The 8066-nt window shown below is 47.2% G+C and overlaps 1 pseudogene; it reads right to left on the bottom strand.

Moving 5' to 3' along the window:
- Positions 1-394: 394 nt before the first annotated feature.
- LOC134371854 (sialic acid-binding Ig-like lectin 12) overlaps positions 395-8066 on the bottom strand; it is a 22553-nt pseudogene continuing 14881 nt past the window's right edge.

Below are 8066 nucleotides of genomic sequence, written 5' to 3'. Positions count from 1 at the left end.
TAGAGTTTGGGGTTTGTTTTTTTCATTTGTTTGTTGTGTTGTGTGTTTTCTTTTTGTTTTGGGGGGTTTTTTGTTTTGTTTTGTTTTGTTTGGTATCTCTGTACATTTTGTGCCCCAGACTAGTGCCTTGCTTACCTCATCCTAGAGCTGGCCCTGCAAAGCAAGGACCTTGTCTCCCCAAACACTCCTGTCCAGGCCCCAGCCCCTCTCTCCATGACCCACCACATCCCTGGGGCTTCTCCCTCCCAGCCCTATCCCACCCCACACCCCTGGCCCTGCAGGAAGAAGACAATGCTTTGGGTCTCAGGGAAATTCCAGGCCTAACAGCTGAGCTCCCTTTTGAAGCTCAGGGGCTGCTGGGGGCAGCTGCTTTTCTCCTCCTCCAGCCCCTCCCTCACCCACCCCAGCACTCACTCTGCATGGCGAGGCTCAGGGAGACATGCTGGGAGCCCAGAGGGTTCTGAGCACAGCAGGTGAATTCTCCTTCATCCCAGAGTTGCACTCCAGGCAGCTTCAGCACCCCAAGGTTCAAGGGCTATGAGGGGCACAAGGTCCGTCTCCCCCAGGACCAACTCAGCCTAGCAGGGGTGTTGCTGACAACAGCACAAACCAGGTGCAGAGATTTGCCCTTCAGGAATGAAAGCGATGAGCCATTCTCCAGGGCTGTGGATGCTGTAGAAGAAGAAACAGAGGGTCAAAGTGACAAAGAGATCAAGAGAAAGAGGAAGGACACAGAAAGAGACCAAATGGTGGAGAAAGACATGCATACACTAAAGTATAGGAAAACCAAGCTTTCACCCCTCATTGTTAAAAATATAAACTTGCGCAATCTCGATGAAGAACAACTTGATCATATCTTTTAAAATTAGAAAGAACACATGACCCAGCCATATTTTACTTTTAGCAGTTTATCTCACAGACATACACACACAGTTGTGGAATGAGAGTCAAGATTATTCATTGCAGTGTTTCTATAAGTAGAATAAAATAACGCCATAACTTCCCATTCATAGAAGTTGCATAGAAAAATCAGAATTCATTCATACAATGGAATACCACACAGTACAGAAGAGAATGAGGAAAGTCTGGACTGCTGATATCCAGTGACCTCTCAGATCCTGCAGGTGAACGAACCAAAGCTCAGAGCAACCTACAGAAACAGTGGTTGCTTCCAGTGAGGAGGACTGTGAATCTATGCATTTTGAATTTTTAGACATGTGATTATACCAGCTGTGCGAAGTACGTAAATCATAACTATTATGGCTAGAGGAGTGTTCAGGAGATGGCCGATAAGAAGCCTTGAAGAGCTAGTTCTACTGTTCGAATATTTTCCTGTCATCATTGTAGATCCAAGAGGGGTGAGTGTGCAGGAGTCCAAGGAGGGCGAGGGGTGGATGGGGACAGATGCTCAAAGCAGCCAAAGGGGACATGGATGGGAATGGACCACTGGGTTCACCAACCAGGGGGTCTCTGGTAACCAGGTGAGTCCAGGATGAGGAGGGAGCCAGCCTTGCCCTGAGCTGGAAGAGGCCCCGCTCCTCACAGCCCTAGGGAGGGGCCAATGCCTACCTGTGCCATCTCCTCTGGAAACAGTGACAGTCAAGTTCTGGGGAGAATCTGGGCAGAAAGATGAAGATCCCCTCAGTGGTGAGGGCTGGGTGGACATTGGCCTCTGTCCTCAGAAGCTGCATAAATGGGGGAGGGTAGAGGCAGCGTCCTCCTGACCCACTCCCAGTCCAGATCCTGGGACCCAGGCTCTTATCCCCCAATTCCCCCTGCTCTCAAGATCCCCCAGTCAGAGACCAGGTGTCCTGGCCCAGCTCTCACAGGAGACATTGAGATGGACAGTGCTCACAGCGGTCATATTAGCCCCATGCAAGGTCACCTGGCAGGTGAGGTTGGTGCTGTGGTCCTGGGGCTTTGAGATGAGAGTGAGCACTGAGGAAAGAGTGATGGTGGGATCCAGGGGGGATGTGTGGAGAAACTCATACAGGAAAACATGGGAGGTATCCCTGGCATGCAGGTCCAAGGTGCAGAGCAGGTCAGGTTCCTGGGGTGGCCGGACTCCAGCATCTCTAGGATGTGTCGGTCAGGGCTAATGAGAAGGGGGGACATACAGGATCAGGAGGGAGGGTCTGAGGTGTGGCCCTGAGAGAAGCTCAGGCTCTGGTCCAGCTCCTCCCCTGAGCTCAACATGCTTTATCCCCAAACCCCTTCCAGGATGGGGTCTCAGCCCAACCCTGCCCTGCAGCCCCCATGACGTTTCCCTGTGACCTCCCTTGGAGCCTGTTTCTGACCCATCACACACACACAAAGCCTGTTAGATTTGTAATTCAACTTTAAATTTCCTCTCTCCACCCAAAAAAAGTATGTCCTTTCATCCCTCCTCCTGGCATCTCCGATGCTCAGGAAACAATTGCTGGTCCAGGAGTCCCTGAGGAGATGGAATCGGCCCTGGGTTTCCTCCCGCACTTTTAGGTCTGGGTGGTTTGTGCCACTGGAACATCTCGGCCTGCTTTGGGCCCTTCCTAGAACCAGTAGCCATGAGCAGGGGTAGAGTCAGTCCAGCCACCCCGGGGGGTAGAAGACACTGCTGGGCATATAGACACACAGACCCTCCTGCATCGTCACCATTGTCTGTACTTGCAGCCTGAAATCCTTCCTGTCCTCTCTCTGGACCTTCATCCCCTCCCTCCACCTGAGCAGGGTGTGTGGGTTTGGAGGTCCCAGGACCTGCCTGGGAAAGTCTGTTCCTCAGGGTCCTTCTCTCAGGAACTAAGAGCTGCAAGACTTAAAAGGGTGAGGTCATAACAGTGACACTCCTCAAGGGAGGAACTTCAGACCCAGACACTGTCAGGGCTGGGTCAACCCTTGGAGACTAACCAGCCGAACCCCATGTCCACTCCTGGGGACACTGAGGCCATAGAGAATGAGAAACTCTCCCAAATTCACACTCCATGCGGATACCAACCTCCATCTCCTGCCTCCTTGTGGATGCCCCTCCCCTCGGGTGACATTTTCTGAAAGGTGAAAATGGGTGCCATCTGGCCAGATGCCTGAGTCACAGGCTGTCCATGTGTGTGAAGGTGAGGGATGGGACTCAGGGACATAAGAGATGGAAGATCCCAGGGCAGGGGAGCAGGCAGCCTCTGCTCCATCCCTCAGCAAGCATGTGGTGGGTACCCGCTCTCTGCACAGCAGACCCAGATTTGTCCCTGAAGAGTCACCGTTCCGTGGAGAAACAATAAGTCCCTGGATGTATGGAGCTCCCCATGACCAAAGCTTCAATGGGGTTGTACAGGCAGAGTAGGGAGTTCACTTTTCACCCAGGGGGAGGTTTAGTTTCAGGTGGACTGAGCAGAATGGACACCAAGGAAGTAGAGAAGAGGACTGTGCATGTTAGTACACACCAAGGACACAGATGAGAGCCAGACTCTCAGGAGGCCTGGGAGACTGAGGCTGTCATTATGGTACAGTGGGACTTGATAGGAAAGAACATCAGAATGGAAGGGGCAGGTTTCGAAAGAGTCAGACACTCTCCCTTCCTCCTGACCGCCTGGGGACCAGGATGTATTTCTTCATTGTGGTTATTTCACATGGTCATACTTCTCCTTGTTGCTCCAGAGCATGAGAATCTGCCAGCCCCTCAGGCTTTGCTCCTGCAGGTTCTGCTCCCAAGGGTCCAAGTGAACAGGAGACATGGAGCGAGGACACCAGCCTCGGAGTTGTCCCCCTCAGGGATGGTCAGGACTTCATGGGAAAAGAAATGTGCACCTAAGTTCAACAGAAGATCACTTTAACTGTGTGGCTGGAGGCTGGGAGGAAGTGGTGGGGATCCTGGGAGCTGAAGCCTCCTTAGACCCATGTCAGTTGTTCTCTAAACATTTTTGGGGGGAAAATATAGGACATATAGATAAAAGTTCCCTAAAAGAATGACTCAGTGATTTACCACAAAAATAAATACCCTCCCAGAAATAGAACATGGTGAGCACCCAGGAACACCCCTTTTTTCTCCCTTCCTATTGACCCCACCAAACCCACTCTTTAAGGATCCCCTAGCTTCACATCAATGACAATTGTCTCCTTGTTTTTCTTTGTAGCTTTATCATCTGAGCACTCTGCCTTGATTTCTGTGCTTTGCACATGCTTTTCTGAGGACTTTGTAGGCAGATAAAATCACAGACTAATTTCTTCCACTCAACTTCTCGGATCTCCCCATCCCATATTATCCTCTTTTTCCTCTATTTCCTATAACATGGAGTAGAGAGCACACCTGAGGCCCTAAAGCAGGAGCCATGGGCCAACCACCTGGATGCAGGCCAGAAACAGAGCACACCCAGAGTCCTAAGGCAGGAGCTGAGGGCAGCATCACCAGGAGCACACCAGAAAGAACACTTCCACTCAGGTGGCCCACCACAGCCACCACCATGGCTGCAGCTGCCACAAAAGCAGCAGATGCCACTGCAGCAGACACAACTACCATGTAGGCAGTCTACCAACTACATTGACACAAGGAGAGTCACCAACAGAGACTGGAAAAAGAAGAGGACGTCTCTCTCCTCAAAGCCCACTCCAGAGTAATAGAAGGAGCATCTGCTCTACCAGATGACCAGACGTAAATGTAGAGATGCCAGAAATACGAAAATCCAAGAAAATAGGACACCACCAAAAGAATACAGTAATTCCCAAATATTAGACCCTACAGTGCAGGAAACCCTTGAAATGACTGGAAAGGAATCCTGAACAACAATCTTAAGGAAACTTACTGAAACAGGAGAAGACTCAAACAACACAATGAAACAAGAAAAAAAAAAATCCAGAATATGAAGGAGGAAATTTACAAAGAGATTAATACCTTAAAAAAGAATGTAGCATTTTAATATAGGTGCTGACAAGTATAAATTTTCCTCTAAGCACTGCATGAGCCCTGCATCCTATAAATTTTAATATGCTGCACTTTGATTTTTATCTCAAAGTATTCTCTAATTTCCCTGTGATATTTCTTTTTACCCACTGTTTATTTAGGAGAGTGTTGTTTACTTGCCACACATTTGTGAATTTTCTAAATTTCCTCCTGTTATTGTGGTCAGAGAACATATTATCTATGATCTTAGTTTTTAAATGTATTAAGACTTGTTTTGTGGCCAAAAATAAAAAATAAATAACTTAAAAAAAAATATGCAGTAGAGCCAGCCGGCTATGATAACTGAGAAGAAAAGTGGCAGGGTTTGAGCACATATTGCTTCCCTCATCACCAATTCCTGCATTTTCAGCTGGTATCTCATCCTCCAGCTCCTTCCCCCTCATGGCACCCCCATTCTTGCCCAATCAGTAGGGTCAGTTGCAGCATCTCAATGGTCAGACTTGCCCACAGTCCCCAGTTTTCAAAACAAAACAGAAGAATGGGAAGGAAAGACACAAAGAAGCCACAGAGAATCTAACAATGTGCAAAAGAGAAACTTATGACCCGCAGTCCAAGAGAGCTAGGAAGCTCTCTAGCTTTACTTCCTCAATTTGCAGAAAACACCAATGCCCAGAGTCACAAGTGCTATGATCAGAATATTTGTCGATTTCCCTCCAACATTCATATGTTGAAATCCCAACCCCTAAGGTGATGGAGGTTAGGTTCTTTAGGAGGTGATTACATTATGAGGGTAGAGCCCTCATGAATAGGATCAGTGCCCCTATAAAAGGGGCCTGAGGGAGCTTGTTTGCCCCTTCCACCAAGTAAGTACCATGTAAGAACACAAGGAAAGGGCACCATCTGTGAGAAAGAAAGCCCTTATGAGACTCCAGATCTGCTAGTGCCTAGATTTTGAACTTCCCAGCCTCCAGAACTGTGAAAATAAATTTCTTTTGCTTATAAGATGCCCGGTTTATGGTATTTTCTTAAAGCTGCCAAGAATGTACCAAGACAGCAAGTGAATTTCCCAAATTACATATACCATACACTATGTGACCCTTCTACCTTTGAGGGACATTTAGGTTATTTCCAGTTTGGAGCTATCATGAAAAGCACTGCTGTGAACATGTCTTTTGATATATATATGCACTTTTGCTGGCTATATTTTTTTATAGACTGAAAGTTTTTAAATAATCCTAACTCAAAACAGTGTGATGGAAGATGGTAAGCTCTAGCAACTCTCTGATCCAGCCCCAGTGATACGTAAGGCTTCTTCTCTGGAATTCTTTTCATTAATTTTAGCCAGGTCTGTCCTCTTATATGAGTGAGCCTATGTGCATACCAGGGGGTCTCACTGAAAATTCTCAGGGTTATCTCAGTCCATCTTTTTTCCCCCAGAGTCCTGCTTCTGGAGAATTGGTAAGTTTCAGGATCAGCAGATTTTCAGTGCCACACTGCAACTTTTAGCTTCTTTCCTGCTTGACCCCATTTAGAAATGTACTGTGTTTTATTTTATTCATTTCCTGGTTTGGGTGTTGCTGGTAAAATGTTGGTTCCCTTTATTTAAATTTCATGTGTTTGTTTAATACTGAGAGACTAGGCACTTCTAGCCTCAGAATAAGTTGACACCAGGACCTTACTATTCAAGGGGTAAGAAACCAGCACACTGAACCCACATCTTGTACCAGGACCTGTATGTGGTGCCTTGAATGTGCCCTAACATACCTGTGAACTCGGGCTTATTGTTCCTCACTTTACAAAGCAGACAACTGAGGTGCAGAGAGGTAAAGTGCATTTCCAATTTTCACCCTCTTAGTAGCGGAGAAACCAGGATTAAATCCAAATTTCTCCTATTCTATATCCTGTATTTTTCCCTAACTAAAGAATTCCCTTGAAATCATTTTACAATATATTAACTAGAGATACATTTACTCTATAAGAGCAAGTGTTTGAAGCATCCCTCTTCCAGAGAGGTCTTGGACTCTAGAACCAGGCCAAGAAGTACTGGGAAATTCCTCATTGGATCTGTCCTCTGCATACTTGGTGTTGATGGTACTGTCCCTCGGCCTCCAATCCTTCACTTGTGGTATCCAAGAGAATTTCACTGGAGCTCCTGAATTGATTATGGCTTGATCAGGAAGGTTTGTGAGCAGAAATCCAACTGTGGGAGTGATATAGTTTGGGTATGATTGGCCCTCCAAATCTCACGTTGAAATCTGATCCCCAATGTGGCAGTGTTGGGAGGTTTTTGGGTCATAAGGGTGGATCCTTCCCGAATAGATTAATGCTCTCCCTGGGAGATAGGAGGTCATGAATGAGTTCTCTCTCTATTAGTTCCCATAAGAGCCAGTTATCAAAAAGAGCCTAGCACCTTCCTCCATCTCCATCTTGCTTCCTCACCTGCCATGTGATCTCTTTGCACCTGCTGACTACCCTGTCACCTTCCAGCAGGAGTGGAAGAAGCCCGAGGCATACGCCACATGCAGCTGCCCCAGAATCATGAGCCCCTTTTTCCAACTTCCTCAAACAAAGCATGAAGTGAGAAAATGCAGAATTGTGAAATGTGGGTAGTGGGGTTTTTCTATTCATTACTTTCTCTTGGTTTTCTAATTGGGAACCCACCAAATGCTCCAGATTTATGTACTGATATGTTGACCACAAGTGTCAGAATCTTTAGCCTATCCTGGCAAAGGAGAATTGTATGAGAGAATTCTGAGGTTTTCCACATCATAAGTAAGAGCAGAAGGACAGTTGGGAAGGACAGTCTTCCATGAGTCTCTCATGTTCCTGCACGACTCGCTGGGTATGTCCAAAACATAGTGCTCCGACTGCTCTTTGCCTTGCCCAGTTCTCAGGTTGTGTTTTCAGGCAGCAACCTTGAGGGATGAGGTGATGTCTCATACCAGGACAAAGGGCAGGCTCATAAACTGCTTGCTATAACAGAACTAAATTCTCCAACTTGCCTGTCTTTGCCTCCTGGAGACCTATCAACCTGAGTCAGAGGTTTCTCTGAGCCTTATCCTACCAACAAAATTTACTGCACTTCTCTGGTAGCCAAAACAGGCCCAATTCCTGTTCCCATGGGTTCACCATTTAGCAGGGTGAGGAGCATTGAAAATGCCATTATAAACAACAACAGGGCAGTCAAGAAAGAGCTGGGGTC

The sequence above is a fragment of the Cynocephalus volans genome, chromosome 3 (genome assembly GCF_027409185.1).
Source record: "Cynocephalus volans isolate mCynVol1 chromosome 3, mCynVol1.pri, whole genome shotgun sequence".
NCBI lineage: Eukaryota > Metazoa > Chordata > Mammalia > Dermoptera > Cynocephalidae > Cynocephalus > Cynocephalus volans.
This window is presented reverse-complemented; position numbering and strand designations above follow the sequence as displayed.